Source organism: Pteropus vampyrus, unplaced genomic scaffold (assembly GCF_000151845.1).
Source record: "Pteropus vampyrus isolate Shadow unplaced genomic scaffold, Pvam_2.0 Scaffold136, whole genome shotgun sequence".
Taxonomy (NCBI): Eukaryota; Metazoa; Chordata; class Mammalia; order Chiroptera; family Pteropodidae; genus Pteropus; species Pteropus vampyrus.
Window position 1 is genome coordinate 3,999,686 of NW_011888917.1, and position 19,549 is coordinate 4,019,234.

Here is a 19,549-nt window from a genome sequence, read left to right on the forward strand (position 1 = left end):
CTAATCTGATCATTTACTTTTCCTAGTATGAGTGTTGCTGTTTTGTCTATTTGTTTATTTGAAAACACAGAACTGAACTGTCATTCCTGAACTCAGGTTATACCTCAAGCATTTCAATCTTCACGTTCCATTTCTTTTCAGAAGGACTGAAATAGCCAGTATTTTGTTTGCTTTTTGTTTTATTAAATTTCTCAACATGCTGAAAATATCCACAGATTTGCAACAATACAGAAAAGTTACTATATAGAAAAAAAAAAAAAAAGAATATCATAATTCTTGAAACATCGATACTAAAAATGTTGGTGAAAAATGTATTCTTTCCTTCTTATTTCTAGGCCAAAATTAGTACAGAAAGAAAGGGGAAAAAAATCCCATCATAACTCATAGGGAATACACACACACATCTCTGAGAGCAACTACAGTTCAGAAGACACTAGTACATGCTATCCTACTTAGAATTCAGTTACTGGGCAAAGAAACACCTCTTCACCTAAGCAGCAATGCCTCTGTAGTACAGCAAAACACAAAGCTGTCAAGATACACATTCTGTTTCTCACCACATGCTATGGAAAAGATTGTGCCCAAGCACATTACCCTTCAGATAGGAAAGTAAATTGTATACATGGTGTTCTATACCTTCAACCTACTCCATTCACATCTATTACAGTATATTTATTTCTGTTTTGATCCACTGTGTTTGGCTAAAGTATGTGTGTTTCTTCTACACTGAATTCCAGGACTGTGTGGGCTCCTACAACTCTGCCTCAGAGAATGGCGGCTCACAGGAGCTCTGTGAGAAATGCAAGTACTGCATGTACATTTTCTCACGTCATCTGCAGAATAACCCTAGAAGACAGATATGGTCCTACTAACCTTCATGGGGTCAGGAATGCTGCCTGCAAGAAGTGACAGCACAGCTGAGACCCACAGCATATAGTCTTCGATAGACTGGGAAGGAGCAGCACACTTCTCCCAAAAAAATCTGTAAAGAAGTGCAGGATGGGAAGAAGGGAAAAGTTGGGGTAGGATAAAGTGGAAGGAGGAATAAGACTGACAGATCACAGGAGAACACAGTGTAGGCCCTCTCTGGTTCTGCCTGCACCTTGAGAAAATATATTCCCAAAGGTTACCTTGTACCTGCCCATTCTGTCCCAACTTCCTGGGAGAATCCTTGAGAGATGGATTGGCTGGCAAGGAATTTCAGGACCAGGCTCCTACCTTACTCATTTCATCAGGGGTGTGGGAGTGCTCCTCTCTCAGGGGACAGTCTCCAGCCCCCACCAGCTCCCTCCTTCAGCCCCCATGATCCTACGCAGAACCAGAAGCAACCAGCTACATCACACAGATTCATAAATACACCTTTCAAATATCTCAAAAAACTCCACAACCAAAAAGATTTTAATTACAATTCCAAATAAATTATTTTAGAGATCCAGGAGATCAGTCAAATCTTCCCCTTTTGTTTGAAATACGAACAATTTGTATATGGTTGCTAACATTATTAAACAGGCCTGATTTATCTAGCACAGGTAGTAAGTGAAATGTACCATGAGAAGGGTGAGTATGAATTTTAACTATTTGACACTATTAATTCTAACATTCCCTGATATACTTGCTTACTTTCTTAATCATGGTATGCAATATATCAAAATCATTAACTAGCTTAACAGCTCACAGTCATCACTATAAATATTAGATACAGTTATACGCACTCAGGGATTATTGATATTTACACTCTGGTTTGAAGCTGAAAACAAGTAATTTACTCAAAACCTCAAATCTAGCAATTTATGTAAACCCAAGATGAAGAATCGATAGGATTCTTGGATATTTTCCTAAACTACTGTTCTTGTCTTTTTGCCAACATTTTAAAAGCACATACATACACTTAATTTTAAGTAAATTCGCTACTATAAAATCTATATTTACATGCAAATACAAGATCATTCTTTTTAAAAACAAACTTAATTTTTTAATTGCACATGGTTGCTGTAGAAATATAAAAAAAAAACAATCCCAAAATGATGTTACAATTTAATGAATACCTTTCTATAATTTACAATACATGTGTACTTTCAAACATTAAAAAAAATCCTATTTTGTCATCTGCTTTTAATCCTAGATAGTATATTATGAACATGTCTATACCAATAAACATATATCCACACCATCTTTAATATGAATTAGCATATCACTGATGGATGTACCATAATTTATTCAACCATCCCTCATCATTGGACATTTACTTGCTACCAATTCTTCAGTTTCTTAATCAACACTGTGAAGGTGATCCAAATAAAATAAACACATCCTGGTGCAATTTTCTCATTTTTTCTACAGGGCATATTCCCAGATGTGAAATGCAGGGTTACAGAACACTTATTTCTAAGGCTGGTGGTCTGGGCATCCTCCTCTAGGTTGTCTTAATTGCATAAGCACTAAAAACACAGGGTCTTATCCTTTGTCTTCTTGGCCAGTTTGAGAAGTGAGAAATGGTACTTGCCTCTTTGTATTTCTATGACTACCAATGAGATTAAAGTTAGGTAGTTATTAGCTTACTATATGTCTTCTTTGATGAGCTGCCTTTCTTTCACTCAATTTTTCTACCTTTCGATGGAGACTGAATCTCAACTGGGCCTCTCTATGTTTTTTCTTTTCTATTCAGATACGGGTTAGTAACACTACCTATCATATAGGACACTTGTAAAAATTAGAAGAGTTAGTTAAGCTTTATGCCTGACACAAAGTAAAGACTCGTTGAATTTCAGCCATGGTAATTATTAATGAATTAAGAATGAGAGGTTCTTTTTATATATTAATGCAGTGCTGTTTCTCAAACAATGCCCAATGAAGTACACCTAATGACAAAGAATAAAAATCACAGCCTCATGGCATCTGGGACGTGCCAAATTTTGTTAAAATATCCTATTTTACATTAAATATTCTTGCTTGACATTGTGGCCCAAATTACATCAATATCTGACTAAATGTGTTTTCTTTTTGAAATAATTTGTTATTAAAAGTAACATCTGTGGATTAATTGGAAGTGTCCCTTATTAAGGATATTAATCCATTATCCCCTACAAAACAGAATACTTGTTTATTTAGTTTGTACAATTTTTTAAATGTACTTCAAATCTCACCATCTTTTTCTTCATGGTATCCTTCATGGTATCCAGCACGAATGGTGTTCTACTTGGAAAGATCTCCTCAACTTGAGGATCAGACATATATTCCCCTTTATTTCCTTCTAATAAATTTTATTTTATTTCAAAATTCTTTGTTTTTCTATTTGATTTATGTTGCTATTTTATATCTTATATAATTCCCCCATGGTATTTTACCTCATTTTAATTTACATTTTTATTTTTTAATAAAAATTGTATACATAGAAAGTATTTTATTTTTTATTAAAAAAATTGAAGAGCATTCCATCATTTTAGAAATAGCATTTAATAGAAGAAATCCTTAAAACATCTGATAGTGGCAAAGATCTATCTACATCTCTGGTGATTTTTCACAGCCACTGCTGAATAGCTTGAGTTTATAAAATTAAATTTCTACCCCGAATACACATCAATGCCACTGGATGTGCTTGATCAGATAGTCCTAATACATTCAGATTAATGATCTGTAGGAGTAAAGAAATGTGTTACACTCTCGAGCCTTTTTGGCCCACATTAAAGAGGCCAGATGTTGATCTCTGCAGCTCTCTGTCCCCTCTTCCACCTACATGTATGCATTTGTATAGCTCTCTTAGTCACAGCCAAAGAATCAAGGACATCCTTCCAAAATCATAAAGCTAGCACTGGACTAAGATAAGAGCAAACCCTTCTGGAATAAAATTTATTCCAGAACTACAGTCCTTTAGTATGTTCTGGACACAGCCAAATGAACACTGAAGGATAAATATTTTGACCTATTTAAAATCCCTCAGAACCCAGATCATAAGAATACAACTTCATGCTTGGTATCTCCACAGTTTATTCTGAAAGACAGTTAGCATGTATGTGTTTAAATAATAGCGGTCCAACAATGATAGGGTACTAGATCTGCACCCACTAAAGGTGTAATCACAGAACAGGAACCCTTGGCTTACTTACAACTAGTTTCTGGGGCAGATTTGGGAAGCCAAAAGCAAGGATGTACTGATGGTCACTGCTACGGCACAATTTGAGACAATGGGGATCCCAAATTGCTTTTTTAAAGTTTAATAAATGTCAACAGCTCATGTGAGAGAGAAGAGACATTTATTCATGTCATATGTCAATCACTATTCCAGTATTTTACATTAATTACCTCTTTTAATCCTTACAACTAACCTATATGATATTATTATCCCAATTTATAAATGTCTTGGCCCAAAATACTACCTATCAATGACCAGCCAAGATTCACGCCCAGGCAGTCTAAATTAAGTATCGTCTCTTTACAACTAAATGCCACTTAATGTCCCAAGCTAGGATCCTGACTTCCACTTTCCAGAAGAAGCTCAGCAAAGAGCTGGCTCAGCAGGTCTGAGATAGCTCAGACCGTCTGTCCCTAAATGTCTGGAATAAGCTCTCATTTCTACTAAGACTACCTCCTCAACCGGTAAGCTCCTGTGGTACCTAGTCACATGGATGTGTTCTGTCCTCATTTTCTTATAAAAGGAGCACATAATGGCATCCAGGCTGGAGTCATTCCACTGAAGCCCTTTCCCAGCTTTGCCCAACTCAAGTTCACCTTACTGTGGGAAAATGAGACCTAGGCAGTCTTGCATACACTGCTACCTGTCAGCTTGTAAATTTTCACCCAATAAAATTTATTTATTTTTTGTACTGTGTGTTTGCATGTCTGTGTGTGTGCACATACATACACACTCCCTCTTTGCACAGCAGCTACACTATACAACATGTAGGAACCAAACCCATTAACAGCTTGTAATAGATATGAACATATTATAACCTCATTTCACAAAAGAAAGCACTTCGATTTCATTATTTTTTAGGCTAAATGCACATACTCCTATACATAAAATGAGCACTTTTAATAAACAACTAATCTAGAAGGAATATAAACAATAGTGTAAATATCCAGTTACATCCATTTTTATCATCTTCTCTTCTATATAAAACATGTCAATCACAATTTTATAATTAATAAATATCTACAACTCTGTATGTCAAATTAGGTCAAATGCTACAAGGGAAACCCACTCCTAAAAAACTTTAAGGAAAAAAATGTGTAGAGACACTGCCATCTGCTGGTAAATAATACACACTGTCCATAAATGTTTAATTTGAGGGAAAAAGTAATGAAATACATTAATATTTAAGCACCATAGTCCACGATACAATTTAGAAAATCTAATAGTTCTGATTGCATGGGAATGATAAACACACATCATACATATTTTAGCAAAAGCCAATATGCAATTTCAGATTTTACTACAACAAATACAGAACATTATATTCTATCTGAAAATAAGTTTCAAAGCAAATCTCCATTTTAATTTCTTCAACAATTTTTAAATAATGTGTACCAATGCTGTTTTTTTCATTTTTGAGTAAATGAGGAATGTCATCTTACTTAGAGATCAATTAGTAAATACAGAAAAAAGTTTTAAATGGTTCAAAAGTACTATGAGCATGTACATACATATCACTCTCCTCCCCCCAGGATATTCAGCTAAAGATCCTGAAGTAGAGAGATTCCAGAACATCTCTACCTTATGCCTATAAAACACATTTAGATATTAGTTTCTAGCTCTCTATATAAAGATACTATTAAAAACTATAAAAATAATTTATTGGATATTTACATGAAAACGGTCTTTAAAAAAATTCCAACAACACAGAAAGAAGTAAAGCGCATAAAAGGTGAGAGTCCCTGCTTTATATACCTCAAATTAATCCACTGGCTATAGGCTGCCATAATTAACCATATGTGTCCTTTCATTTCTTTTTTTATTCCATTTATATATTTTTAAAGATGGATTTTTAAAACCATAGCTCACACTATACAAGGTGCTCGTTAACTAGCTTTCAGAGTTTTACTTAACATAGTTTGGAGACTGTGTCCCATCAGTACATACAGATTTACACCCGTTGTTTTTAACAGCTGCATTGTGGAGATGTTCTAAAATATTCAGTCAATCCTCTCCTGCTAGTAACTACATTTCCATAATAGTAAAATGCAGGGGAGGGGTGTTGCAAACACCCTTGCTTAAAATTGGCCACAAGAATAGTTTCTAGAATCCCTGATATGTATCATAAATCTGATACTATTTCTATGAAAAAAAATACATTTCATATAAATAGCTACTATGCAGTACAGTTTTTATTTTTGACAAACTAACATTTAGAAGCAACTTGATTTTAAAACTCACTTGAGTCTATAATTATATTTAATAACTATATAAAAATATGTAATGCCAACACTTTTCAGTGACTCAAAGATAAATCTTTATAAAGACCAAATGCTGTAGAAAGAAGATACGCATCACCTATTTGTGAAAAACATTAACTTGAGTACTTACATGTTTTTGGCTATTTAAAAGATATCACCTTAAAGAGCTATCAAAAGCTCATAAAAATAGTGTATAACCTTAAGAATGACACACTCTCACCATTTAGGATCCCACTGATCTTTCCTCATTGTATGACTAATTTCATACCACAATTAAAATCTCCAACTGAAAACACAAACAACTCTATAAATAGCACATTTCCTTGAAGTTCAACCTTGCTCATCTTTGTTCAGTAATCCATACAACTCCAGTGATTAGTTCTGCTATAGGCTTAAACTATAACATACAAATAGCATAAAATGGGCTAGCATTGTCCTCCTTTCACTTAGCTATAAATTTCCTCTGAGGGTTTATTAATGAACAGCACAGTCACAAACGCTCAAGCTGTCATCAGGCTCCTTGCTGTTAAATTTATTGAAGCATATACTCTACTGTCTGCACAAGTCCACACACATGATTTGTAAAACCATAGATCCACAGATTGGAACTGATCTTTAGTAAGTTTTCCCCCCTTGCAAACTGCCCAATCCCAAGGAGTCTATCATCCTCTATTAAATGTATAGCTTAGCAAATGAATGATTACTTAGTCTATAGTTGTGTCCTGACTTTCTGTTGAATACCCATTTCCCTCTGCACTCTATTTCTATTTTCCCAAGACTGTTGATGCCTCATCCTTTGCTTTCCTAGCTTTTGGATCAAGTCAAGACCACAGTGTCTACAATGGGTTTGGTTTCATAGTCAGTGCCTCCAAAAATGGCAGGCAGAAGAACACCTTCTCTTGACCCTTTAGGTTATTATCATGATGACGTGTCCTGCTCTGTGAAGATGAGTACGATAAGAAGCATCCATTTAACTGAGGCAGGTCCAGAGGACAGAGATGGGCAAAGATACAATTAATTTACTATAGCTGGCCAAGAAAGATCAAAGGCCTAAATAGAGGTTGGGAAGAGAGAGGACACTTCATGGGAGAGAGAGGACACTAAGCTGAACTCTGAGGGATGACTAGAATTTCTACAAGCTTTTTCAAGACATCGTTTTACATGTAATCAATACCTATACAATGTAAACCTGTTTAAGAAACAGAGAGCAGTCTAACTAAGCTGAAGCCTAAGAGGGTAAAAAGTGGGCAATGGAGGTAGAAAAGCAAGTTGAGAGACTGGAAACAGTAAAGACTGCCTAGACAAAGGAACCAGGAAAAAAACAATCCTTATCCCATAACATTATGAGGCAGACAGGATATACTCCCACCTGGAACCTCTGCAACTCTCACAAAGTAGGACTCTCAACCCTGTTTCCCTGCAGTTATTTGCAATATAAGCCTGAAGACAAAAAAGACATCTACAACTTGCTGCAGGAACAGAGTGGAGAATAAGGAAGGTTCTGCCTGGTCCACATTGAGTAGTACCTGGAGGCAAGGAAGGCCAGGTGGGTGCACAGTGACAGCTAAGAAGAAAGAAGAACACTCGTTCAATCCTAGGGCCATAAGCAAACACTGACTTCTGTAAATATAAACACAAAAATACTCTAATGCAAATGAAAAGTAAACTGCGAATAATATTTGTGGAAAATAGAGCCAAAGGTTCATATCCTTAATTCATAATAATATTCATAATAAAATACTTTAAAATACTAAACTATGAATAGAAAAATATAGGCTATTAAAATTGTTCGAATTCTCTAGTGATTTAAAGAAATGAAAACAAAAGATAAGATTAAATTTTTTCCTAAATAAAAGGAAATTGTTTTAATAACAGTCTCAGGGTCGGCAAAAATCATTTTCATGTTATTTATGTGAGTACAAATTCAGGAATCAATCTGACAACGTGTATCCAAATACTATTTGATTCAATAATTAGTCTCCTAAAATCTTATTCCGTAATAAAAAAGAAACTTAGACAGTAATTTATGCATAAAGCTCTTTACTGCATTGTAATTGGTAATACAAAATTTGTAAACAACCAAACTCCATAACAACAGAATAGTTAAATTAGGGTACATTCATAGGATAAAACATCCAGCTATTTAAAATAGTATTTCTGAGGACTTTAAAGTGGCACGAAAAAATATTCAAAAATAATAATATAACAGGACACAAAATTTTATGTATTTGACAATAATCCAATTTAAAAAAACTTATATGCTTGACAGAAAGCCTGGCTGAGGGAAGAGGGTCCAAGATCTTATCAAATTGACTCTCTATGGTCCCACAGTTATCTGAAATAACTAGAATATGAGACAGGCGCCTCCTCCCAAAGCCTAATCACAGGCTATTGCACAGGAGGCAATTAATATTGAATTAAACTAAAAGCCAGTCTGAGATATTTGGTAGGCGCTGGTTAGCAGTAATAGGCATCCTGCTTCAGAGACAAATCCATTGAAGCAGAAGGCCTAGAACCATTCATCTAACTACTGAAGACTACTTTGTCCCTACACTCTACTGAGATTGAGACAAGAGATAGCTGGGAGCTGGATACATGACATCCACTGAAGACAATTCCCTCCATGGTGGTGCCTATTTGGCTTTCTCCAGTGGACTTCCCATAAATTAGTAGCACCATTTACTTCAAAGATAAATAATTAAAAAGACCAAGAAAATATATTTGATTCAATCAGATCTAGAAGGTAAATAGAGAAAATAAGGGGGCGGGGGGCGGAACGGTTCTTTCAGAATGAAATTAACACAAATGCATTATATCAATCTAATAAATCTAAACTCTACATGTACCCATTGAAATTCCGGGTTTGTAAACTTCCCAATCTTAAAAGGTTTCTTGGAAAACACAGTAAACTGTATCACCCTAATTCTCTTGGTAACTGTATCAGTTACTTGGTAATAGAGTATGGAAGTGAGATTCTCCACTGCCCAACTCCATGAATGGATATTCTGAAATACGGATCTGAACCTCCAATTCCTTTTCTTCATTTTTACTCGGGCTGCTCTGACTGGCAGGATCACAAGTGTGAACAAAAGGTAAAGTGGTAACAGGAACTGAACAAGAATCTAAGCTCAGCACCAACATTTTTCAGTCCAGCACTGTGTGGCTGAATTAAATAAGACCGATTTAATTTTGCCACAGACTCCTTCCATTTCAGTAGTACCAGCAACCATATCTATATAGTAACTAGACAAAAAAAAAAAAAAAAAAAAAAGCACCATGAATTGATCATAAGGAACCTACAGAACAGAAACACCTTTAAAGATCCACTGCTATAGCATAAACCTCTCAAATCTGAGAATAGCAGTTTATTAGGAAGTCTTGGTCATGCTTATTCAAACTAAACATTTTAGGGCTTAGGATTCAGCACTAATTCTAAAGGTCATGATTGTAAGCAGCACCAAAACTCAGAAGAACCTCTCTAACATTCCCTCTGATCAAATGTGTAATACTAAAGCATGAAATAATATTTTCTAAAAATTATAACAATGTACCAAAATGAATGTAGTTTTACAGACATAATCTAGACATTTCAGAACTTAAACATTCAACATAAAGTCACTCATTAGAGCTACTTAGGAAGAAATTATGTAACGGAGAAGTTTCACACAGTTTGGAATACTTTCTTAGTAATCTTCTCCCTCATCTATCCCTTCAGTCTCCTGTCAGGACAGCCTCCAACGGGTATCTTTATCAGCTACATTTGTTCTTCAACTCTGCTCTGGCATTTCCCCCCAAAATGGAAAAGTCTACATTTAACTTTTTAAATATAGATGGTATATGTTCTTTGGTTGTTTGATTTTAAGAAAGACATAAAATTAAAAGGTATTTTAAACACCATCTGCTATCTTGCAACAATGGGCAATAATTTCCTGATTGTCTTACATCACATATGTTTAAAATCTAGAGTAGTCTTTATGATTATTGCAGTTGGTATTTTCTTATTTTATGTAGCCCTCCTTGACTATGTGTATATTTAGAAACCAGGCTGAGTTTTATCTTCTGTTGTGCCATTCCTATTTCAATTTCCCATTACCACAGAACTATTGACAAAAGTCATTTACTTTTTCCTGTCATGTCTACCAAATTCACTGAGATAATCCTTTATAAGGCCAGAGAAATGCAATTCTAAAGAAACTTATTAAGATTTATTTGACCAATCCAATTCTTCAAATAAGAAGACACAGTTACAAATGCTGTCATTCAGTAAAACAGAAACTATGATGGCATTAACCATCTTCCAGTATTAACTGTGGAGGAACATAAGCTGAGATGGCAGGTGCAGGCTGGGCCCGTCAACAAAGACAAAACTGGAAACGTGCAAGAGCACCAGGTCCATCTAGCCATCTGCTCACACAAAGGGAATGAAAAGAGAGCAATGAACTAAGGCATTCATTTTCAAACTCCTGATTTGTTAACAAGATCTGTGCAATGAACTCTTATGCACTACTGTGATTCTATAATGCCCCTCAGAAGAAAATCCAGCACAAACCACCTGTCATACTCTACTGGGATAAGCTAAAAGATTTTTCTAATAAACATCTATACTCTAAAAATGTTTTACTTGTTGCTCTTCTTCCCTCCTCCTTCCTCTTCACTCCCTTGCCTTCTTCTCCATGAGGCCCATACCCCACCACCCAGGCCAATGCCCGCCTCTGAATGCCCCGCTTCCCATCTCTCTCTGCTCCCTGACTCCCTACTGGCTCTCTTCTTCTCCTACTCGGCCTGGGACAGTGATAAGCCTTATCTGCTCTTCCATTTTGCCTTAGCGGTGGAACAAGACCTGGCCTTCTGTTACCTAGCCCAACCAGCCTAGGCCCCTGGCTCCACAGGCATCCTCTGGCCCATGCCATGACGTTCAGATGCTGGCACCACCAAACACAGGCCCCCTTCAGCTCTGTCCTGATTCTTGCTGGGACTGCATTGCTCTGTAACTCGCTTTCCTCATGGCACCTGGATCCTGCTCCTTCCTAAAACTTTCTTAGTTTCCTGATGACCTCAGAATGAAATCCAAAGGGTTCTCCTGGTCCATAATGTCTGCCTGGATTACCTGGTACCTGCTACCATTCAATTTTACTCTCTACTGCTCCCTCCCACCACCATCACCACCCCACCTTTTCATTACACTTGCAAATACCTGGCTTTTCATCTGTTATCAGTTTCACACTCTTATCTGTTTCAGGGCATTTGCCCTGGCTAATCCCCTTGCCTGACACACCCTTCCCCTGCCTCACCTTGTCATTCCATTCTCAGTGCAAATGTCACATCTTCAGAGAGAACTCTTCATCATCCTTTATAAAGTACCTCCTGCCAAGTCTCTCTATTACAAAGCAGCCTGTACTTTCATAGCACTTATCTCTGATATTAGTTTATTTTTTGAGTACAGTGTGGTTTAGATCAGCAGTTAGCAAATCTCTTCTGTAAAAGGCCAGACAGTAAATATTTTAGGCTTTGTGGGCCATACAGTATTTTTAGCAACTACATTACTCAACTCTGCCATTGTAGCAGTTAAATAGCTATACCTAAATGAATTAGCGTGGCTAGGTTCCAATAAATCTTTATTTATGGACGTGAATTTGAATTTCATATAATTTTCACATATCATAAAATACTCTTATTAGTCTACAGCCATGCTACCCTGTACAAGCCTGATCCCATCTGATCTCAAAAGCTAAGCAGGTTCGGGCCTGGTTAGTTACTTGGATGGGAGACCACCTAGGAAGACCAGGTGCTGTAGGCATAAAAAATAAAAAATAAATTAAAAAATAAGGGATTGTAAGCTGACAAGGTCCTTGCCATCTGTGAGGTCAACCAAGGGTTGCCTCGTAAATAAATAAATAGATAGATAGATAGATAGATAGATAAATAAATAAATAAATGAATGAATAAATAAATGAATAAATAAATAAATAAGTTAGTTAGTTGGTTGGTTTGTTTGTTTTATTTGCCATAAATGAGATGTTAAAAGGAATGACATTGAAAAATAATACATACGATATTGATCAAGTACATAGATTTTTAAAAAGATATAAACATATGCTAATATTTTTGAAGGGATGAAATACAAGAAGTTGTTAATAGCGTTTATCTTTAAGGAGGCAATTTGGAAAGGGTGTCATTAAATATTTTTCTGTACTCTAATATTTTTAACCATGGGCATATGTTTTTTCTTTTATTTTTATACCTTTGAACAATGGATATTGGGGTAGTAATATTAAGAGCCACCATGATTTCCTTTCAAATCATTTTCTGTAAAATTAAAAGGATTCTAGTATAGACACACCATAATTTACTCAATGATACCCATATCACTGGATGTTATCATTTAATTTCTGCTGATAAAACCAGCACTACAACAACATCTTTGTAAATGAATTTTGTCTGTATTTCTGATTATTTCCTTGGAGTATAAAAAATGGGTCAAAGGGCATGGAGGTACTGATGGGTATTAAAACAAACTATCTACATATTTTTCTGGATGCTTAGGCCAATTACACTGTCGTCAGCAGAAATGCAGAATGCCCACTCTACCAATTATATTCTCGTGTACAAATGGAAATTTTCCTTTTATATTTACTAATACAGTAAGAAAAATAAATTCCTCACTATTACTTTGAATTAATACTAAAGTCTGAACACATTCTCAATTTTATCTACCTGCAAAAAACAGGTTTTCATGCTTTTTCAATAATCGTCAGAACAATCCGATATTTTAAAAAAATACTTAAAGGAAAGAACCACTGAAAATTATTACTAGGCCTTATAAAAATATATTTTATGAAAATTAGGAAGTTGCTACAAACTACTTACTTTTTTAACTTCATTCAGATAAAAACCTAGAGTATGTAAGAGCCATGTATGGACTAGAGTTAAACACTGCAGTAATCTCTAACACCATGATTGCTTTCTTTCCAAGGATTTACAACACTTGGTCTTTCAAATTCAATATAGGGCCCAAGAGCTACAGTATGTTTTTGAAGACAAAAGGAATGGCTCCTTCAAATTCCTCCTCTCAGCAATTTGGCCCACAGAACCCCAAACAGTTAGCTTATGTCATATTTCTTTTCATACTGCCCTCATTTTGGTAGAAAGTACAAGTGAATGGATGTGAGAAATCAATAGAAATGTATAAAGCAATCCATCTGCCCAGCCTGCTGTTAGCACATATCCTGCAAATACTATCCCCACAGGCATTGCTCTTAGCACCGCAGGCCTGAACTCCCCGGCTTCCTCAAATTAGCATCAGGGAGTTCCCTTAGAAATGACCCATGATAAAACCGCTTTTTCCAATGTGTTTAGTGATAGAGGCATGGTGCTAGGTGACTGCCCCACCTTCACCACAGCCTAGTGGGGCAACAGTTAAAGTTCTCTTTGCAGGTAGGAAAACTGCAGCTCAGAGAAGCAGGTTATACAAGTACCTCACAGGGGTCCAGAATTTCAACACAGGTCTGTGTGACTGGGTTGGCTTTCTGTTTACCTGCACTCAAATCAGCTATCAAAACACACTGATTAAGGAAGTACTCTAAAGATGGAGCAATGACCATTTGTATTTCTGACAAAGTTATGAAAAATAAAACAGTAGTCTTTCTCCAGACTTTGATTTTTAAATAGAATCTTTTAATCTCTCTAGTCTGGTGTCTAAAACATGGGCTTTAAGCTAGGTCTGACTCCCTTAAGACTGTAGGTTGCAGACTTCAGTGCTTCCTTACCCTCATCTAGAAAGAGAGGTGAGCCTCCCATTACTTTCCTAGGGCAAGCTAGCATTTTCCTCTATGTCTCCATCAATTCTACCCACCCCCCTCTTCCAAGGATTGGCCCACCGAACTGATCCACCATCACTGGAACAAGAAACGGGATGTCCCTTACACTAGCCAGACCCACCACTGAGCCAAGGTCAATTTCCCAGACTGGAATTCTGGAAGAAAGATTCAGTGGAAACACAATTCTAATCTACTACGTATCTACCCAGTCCCCACCACAACTCTTCAAGGCTCTTTACATATACAATTTCATTCATTTTTCAGAACTATAAAGAAACTATAATCTTACTTAACTATTTCATTGGTCATACTCAAGCATGATAAAAATTAAAATATAAAACAATAATAAGAGACACATAAAACCATCACAAAAACTGCCCTCAGTATTGTAAGCAAGAAGGCATAAAAGTATTACTATTATCCTCACTTAAAGATAGCACTTAGAAAAATACAATCTGATCAATGCAAATGGGAGACAAAAACAATGCTGGAAGAATTAGCTGTAAGCACTAAATTTTGTAGATATCGCCACAAAGAATTAATTAGTGTTCTAAGCTATCATGTTGGAGATCATTCCTCCAAAATGTCCAAGTGTCCAGAGATGCTTTTGTTTTGCCTTCCTCATTTTAGAAAAAGGCAAAAAATATTACTGGCTATCATTTGTAGAGGATAAAAGTCTAGTAACTTAAAAATAATAGGCATGGCTAAAAGAGAGAAAGAACTAAGCATTGGGCTTCTATATTAGAATTTTTTAGAGTCTGCCTAACTGAGGACACCTCTTTTCTTTGTATTTGCTAACACTATGATTCTTCTAACTGCAAAGGTATGGAACTGTTAAAACAGTAATAGAGATTAATCATGGATTTCTTCACCTATTTTTTATTCCCTTTGATATTTAAATATCAAAACCTTATTCAGTTATTACCTTCATCACTTTAGCCTTCTGAGAATGAACCTTGGTGCTGACATACAGCGCCCCTGTGGCCATGGCCCCTACGAGGAATTTCCAGGCTACAGTTCTACCAAGCAGTTTCTGAAAGAGGAGCACTCATCCTTTCTATCACCTTGCTAAGAGGTGAAGGAGGATAGACCGTGGATTCACAGATTAAAGCCACTGACCTCAGTGAAACCCCATTAAAACTTTCTTTTGATTCAAAGAGGTCACATCAAATGATCAAGTTAAGCAAAACTCCCACACCAAAGCTTCAAATTGGGTGTGTTGCTATTGTCCCATCAGCCGAGAAGGGATATCCTGAAGGAAAGCGACTTTGGTTGGCATGCTTTATTTAAGAAGTCCTCTTTTATGCTTAGCTCTTTTGCTGAAAAAGAAGTCACTGTATGGCTGGGCCAAGGGTTCAGGGCCCACTTAAAGAATTTTCCCAAGTCCTCCTTTCACTAACTTTTTCTTTAAGTTACCACATTGTATCAAAAGACTATACAGATATTTGGAGAGAGGTATTGTTTAATAGCCAACAATTAGCGACCGGATCATAAAGTTATCAAATGAATCGAACTGTTAGCAAGAAGATCAATGGCCAGCAAGCATGTGCCTACATTCCAACCCAGCCCCACTAGCCACAAACTGCTCCCTCCCCGTCACCACCCTACCTCCCAGGCCATATGTGGACACTGCCAAACTCGGCTTTTGAATCCAGTTAAGAACAGGACCACTCTTTTAACATGATAGTCGCAGCAAGGCAGAGTCATTTTCCCAAAGAAAATCAGCTTATTGATGGTAGAAGGAGAACTGACTTTATTCAAATGGACCATGTTTTCTTTTTCCTGCATTGTCCAAAAAACTTCCAAATCAATCACTCACTTTTCTGCAATTAGATCTCAGGCATCATCTCAGCGGATGTGATGGCTTAACTTGTGAAAATGAATTTTAGCTATGGACTGGAAAACTTTAGGTTCTCATAAAAATATGTTTTAATGTGGTAAATATAGACATTACATTTATAAATAAATTACATCTATATTTTGTTCTGTTTAACAGAACTGTCAGTGAATGTTAGGTGAAATGTTATAAAAAAAAAAAAAAACAACATTATCTAAGTGGGAGAAAATGAAAAGACAGGCAAAATTCCTGTTTGAATTCTGGTTCTGGTACTTTTCACTAAATGGTCTTGGGCAAGTCATTTAACCATTCAACAAACTATTTCTTGAGCTTCTATTATGTGCCTGAATAGAGAATGCAGAAATGAACTAATGATATTTTTTTAAATCCCTACTTTTATAGATCTTTCATTCCAGTAGAAGGGAGATAGACAAATAAATTAGAATGTTATAAGTATGTCAGACAGTTAGAAGAAGAAAATTAAGTTTAAAGGAGATGCAGGAATTATAGGAGGAAGGAAATAAGAGAAAGTTATTTCCAAATATTTTAAATAGAGATGATACCTCTTTGATAATTTAGGTACAGCTTTGACAGCCCAAATACAGTGCTATATAATTACATTATTATATAAGAGATTGAGTTTATTTTATGCTATTTAGCATAATGGGGGGAAAAAAAAAGAATAGGAGAAAAACTAGGACAGAAATTAAAAAACTGGAGAAAAAAAAAGATTCCAAAAAGCAGTCACAAAATCCACTACACTGGACAAAAGCTCATATTTATTTTAAAACTAGCTATAAACAGGTCACTCATATCTTTAACATCAATGGTACTCTATTATATTGTTATTCTATCTTTCCCATCAGGCTCTCTTCTTTCCTCTAAAAATACTAAAGGGCACATTTAAAGAATAACCATGAAATTTCCAATTCTGCACGTACCCAAAATGCCCATTAATTATCAAAGAACAGAGTCTATTAATGACATACTTGGAAATTATTACACATCTCCAATTTATAAGCAGATAAGTTGACAGTTTAAAAACCGAAATATCTTTTAGTAGAAAAAATATGTGATGTTGAAGGACCTCAACCCAAACAAAGGCCTATTTAACTCACTAAAGACCTGTGGGTCTCAACCCAAAGCATCTACCAAATTCACCTAGGGAGATTTTTTAAATACAAATATTGTGTTCCCTTACCAGAGATTCTTATCTTATCCATCTGGATGGAGCCAAGAGTCCACACTTTTAAAGCTCCACAGAGTTGAGAACAACTCCACTGGGCAGAGACCACATCTGTCTTGTTTACCTTCTTAACTGCAACACAGGGCCCAGCATATAATAGGTACTCTTCCAAATATAGCCTAAAAATGCCAGTGGCTTGCCATTTACTTAGCCAGTCTTCCTCATGGTTGGCCTTGGGATATAAAAGGATGTTTTCAGGTGGGCTTCAAAGAAAGATTTTCCTCTCAGACAGAGGGAGGTAGGTGCTCTTTCCCTCCTATACTTTAAGGGAACATGTCTGGAGTAAGAATAGTTACAGTGACAAGCCTACCAGTGAAAACTCTCCCACAGAAAACAGTAAAATGGAAGGAGAGAAAGAGCATGGGACCTCATGACACTACTGAGCAGCTACACCAACCCCACGACCAAGTTCTGAATCCCTCAAGGGAGGAACTCCCTACTAGATAAACCAAGGTTTGTCATCTCAGTGGTAGCTGCAGGGGGAGGGAAGTACTGTCAACCCATGTGGAAAGAATGAGAAGTTCTGGGGAGCCAGGGCATTTGAGGGTGCCCAGAGCCCAAATGATTTTCTCATCATTCCTTTCTTCCCTCCAGGGGCTGGCCAACTTGTCAATGTCACCAGGTGTTCTTCCCACTACTTCAGAGAATTCTGGATCACCACAGGCCAGAACACACACTCCGAACTTCTCCCCAATACTCCCAACTTCTCTCCTCTTCTCCAAACACATATCTAGGACAGAGCCTTTGATGGAAATTTTTACTATGTGTTTACGATTATAAACACTGAAAAAATATGGAAAAGGCAGAAGAAATGGTAAAAACTCCCAAAGCTTCAAAACTGCTACAATAAAATTTGGCCCTTGCTAATCATAAAAACATACGTCAAGGTAAGTACATCCTCAACTTTGTTCTGATTCTCTACACACACATTTTTATCCAGACTGATGACTCAGAATCCCCCTCGCTCCTCAAAATGAAAGAAGGAGTAGAGAATCTTTGTTTTTTTTTCACCATTTAATCAAAGCCTCAGAAGTAATGATGGTTACTCCATGAGCTGAAAAATATTTCATACGTAGGTTTTTCAACAGAGCAGAATACAAAATAAGTGTCCACTGGCTTTAAGAAACCAAACAGAAACATGCCAGATGGAGTCTGGGGCCACAGGGTGGTGATGTTCATTTAACTACAGTCTAGCTAGGACAGGATCATTCTAAATCCCCAAGAATCTTGAAAATGATCCCACAAATCACATACTAGGCTGGCACCTATTTAATCCACCACATCCAGGGAGATGAGTCCAAGAGATGTGGGGCATGGGGGGTCAACCTTCCGCCTCCAAGCCCAGCTTCACTATCCTCATTTTATGCATTATCTCAACTCCTCCAGTTTAAGAAGGGGACTCGTAGAGAAAAGAAGACATTCAATTTTCTCTGAACCGGCACTATCAGAAACAGCATGAAGTAACATGTACAAAGAGCCCTGAACAAGGCCTGGCACATCATGAACAATCAATGTCAGCTACTGTTACTGTCAAAATCTATGAAAGTAGAGTGACTTAAAGACAAATTCATTTTTCTCCAGAGTATATAAGTTACTCCAAAAGCCAATTACTTTTCCTTAAGGTACTGAGTTAAACTAAAGCCTCAGAAACAGATACTACCTTGATTTCAGGTAAACATCAATGTCATAAACCAGATATCTACTTCCCTTTAAATCCCATAATTCAGCAAATTTAAGTTAGCTATAAATGAAATCAGGCTCCTTTACTGAGGACTTGAGGCCCAGATATCTGTCCTGCAGACACAATAAATGCTAATCAACTGGCTTTCTAGAATGCTACTTGAAGTCTCAGATTTTCTGAATCCTGCAACTCAACACTTTATCGGAGTAAAATGGGGACAAGTATGAATACTTTCTTTCATAATACTACTTCCAGATATATAACTACTATCTCCCCAGTTGGAGTACGAACTCCTCAGGATATGAGTGTGTGTGCTCCTTTTTCTCTACATGATATTTTCTCTTCTTCCCTTGAAGCTGTCAAAAGGTACCATAGAGCCACTCATCAGCATTATTGTATTATACCACCTGGGCCTGAGAAACCAAAACAAAATAGAGGTATAAAGAGAAAATAAAATATAAAATCCTATACTCACAAAATTTATATTATATATGCATTATCAGACACTTAAAATTAGAATGCCAAGGACTGTTAAATGAGCAATGTGCAAAAGTCTACATTTTATTTCCTTCACAACC

At 36.5% G+C, this 19,549-nt stretch overlaps 1 protein-coding gene and 1 pseudogene across 1 annotated transcript in view; one reads left to right on the top strand and one right to left on the bottom strand.

Moving 5' to 3' along the window:
* KDM4C (lysine demethylase 4C) overlaps window positions 1–19,549 on the bottom strand; it is a 347,564-nt gene that overhangs the window by 219,473 nt on the left and 108,542 nt on the right. The gene's annotated exons all lie outside the window — the stretch shown is intronic.
* Window positions 12,068–12,187, top strand: LOC111744508 (annotated as a pseudogene).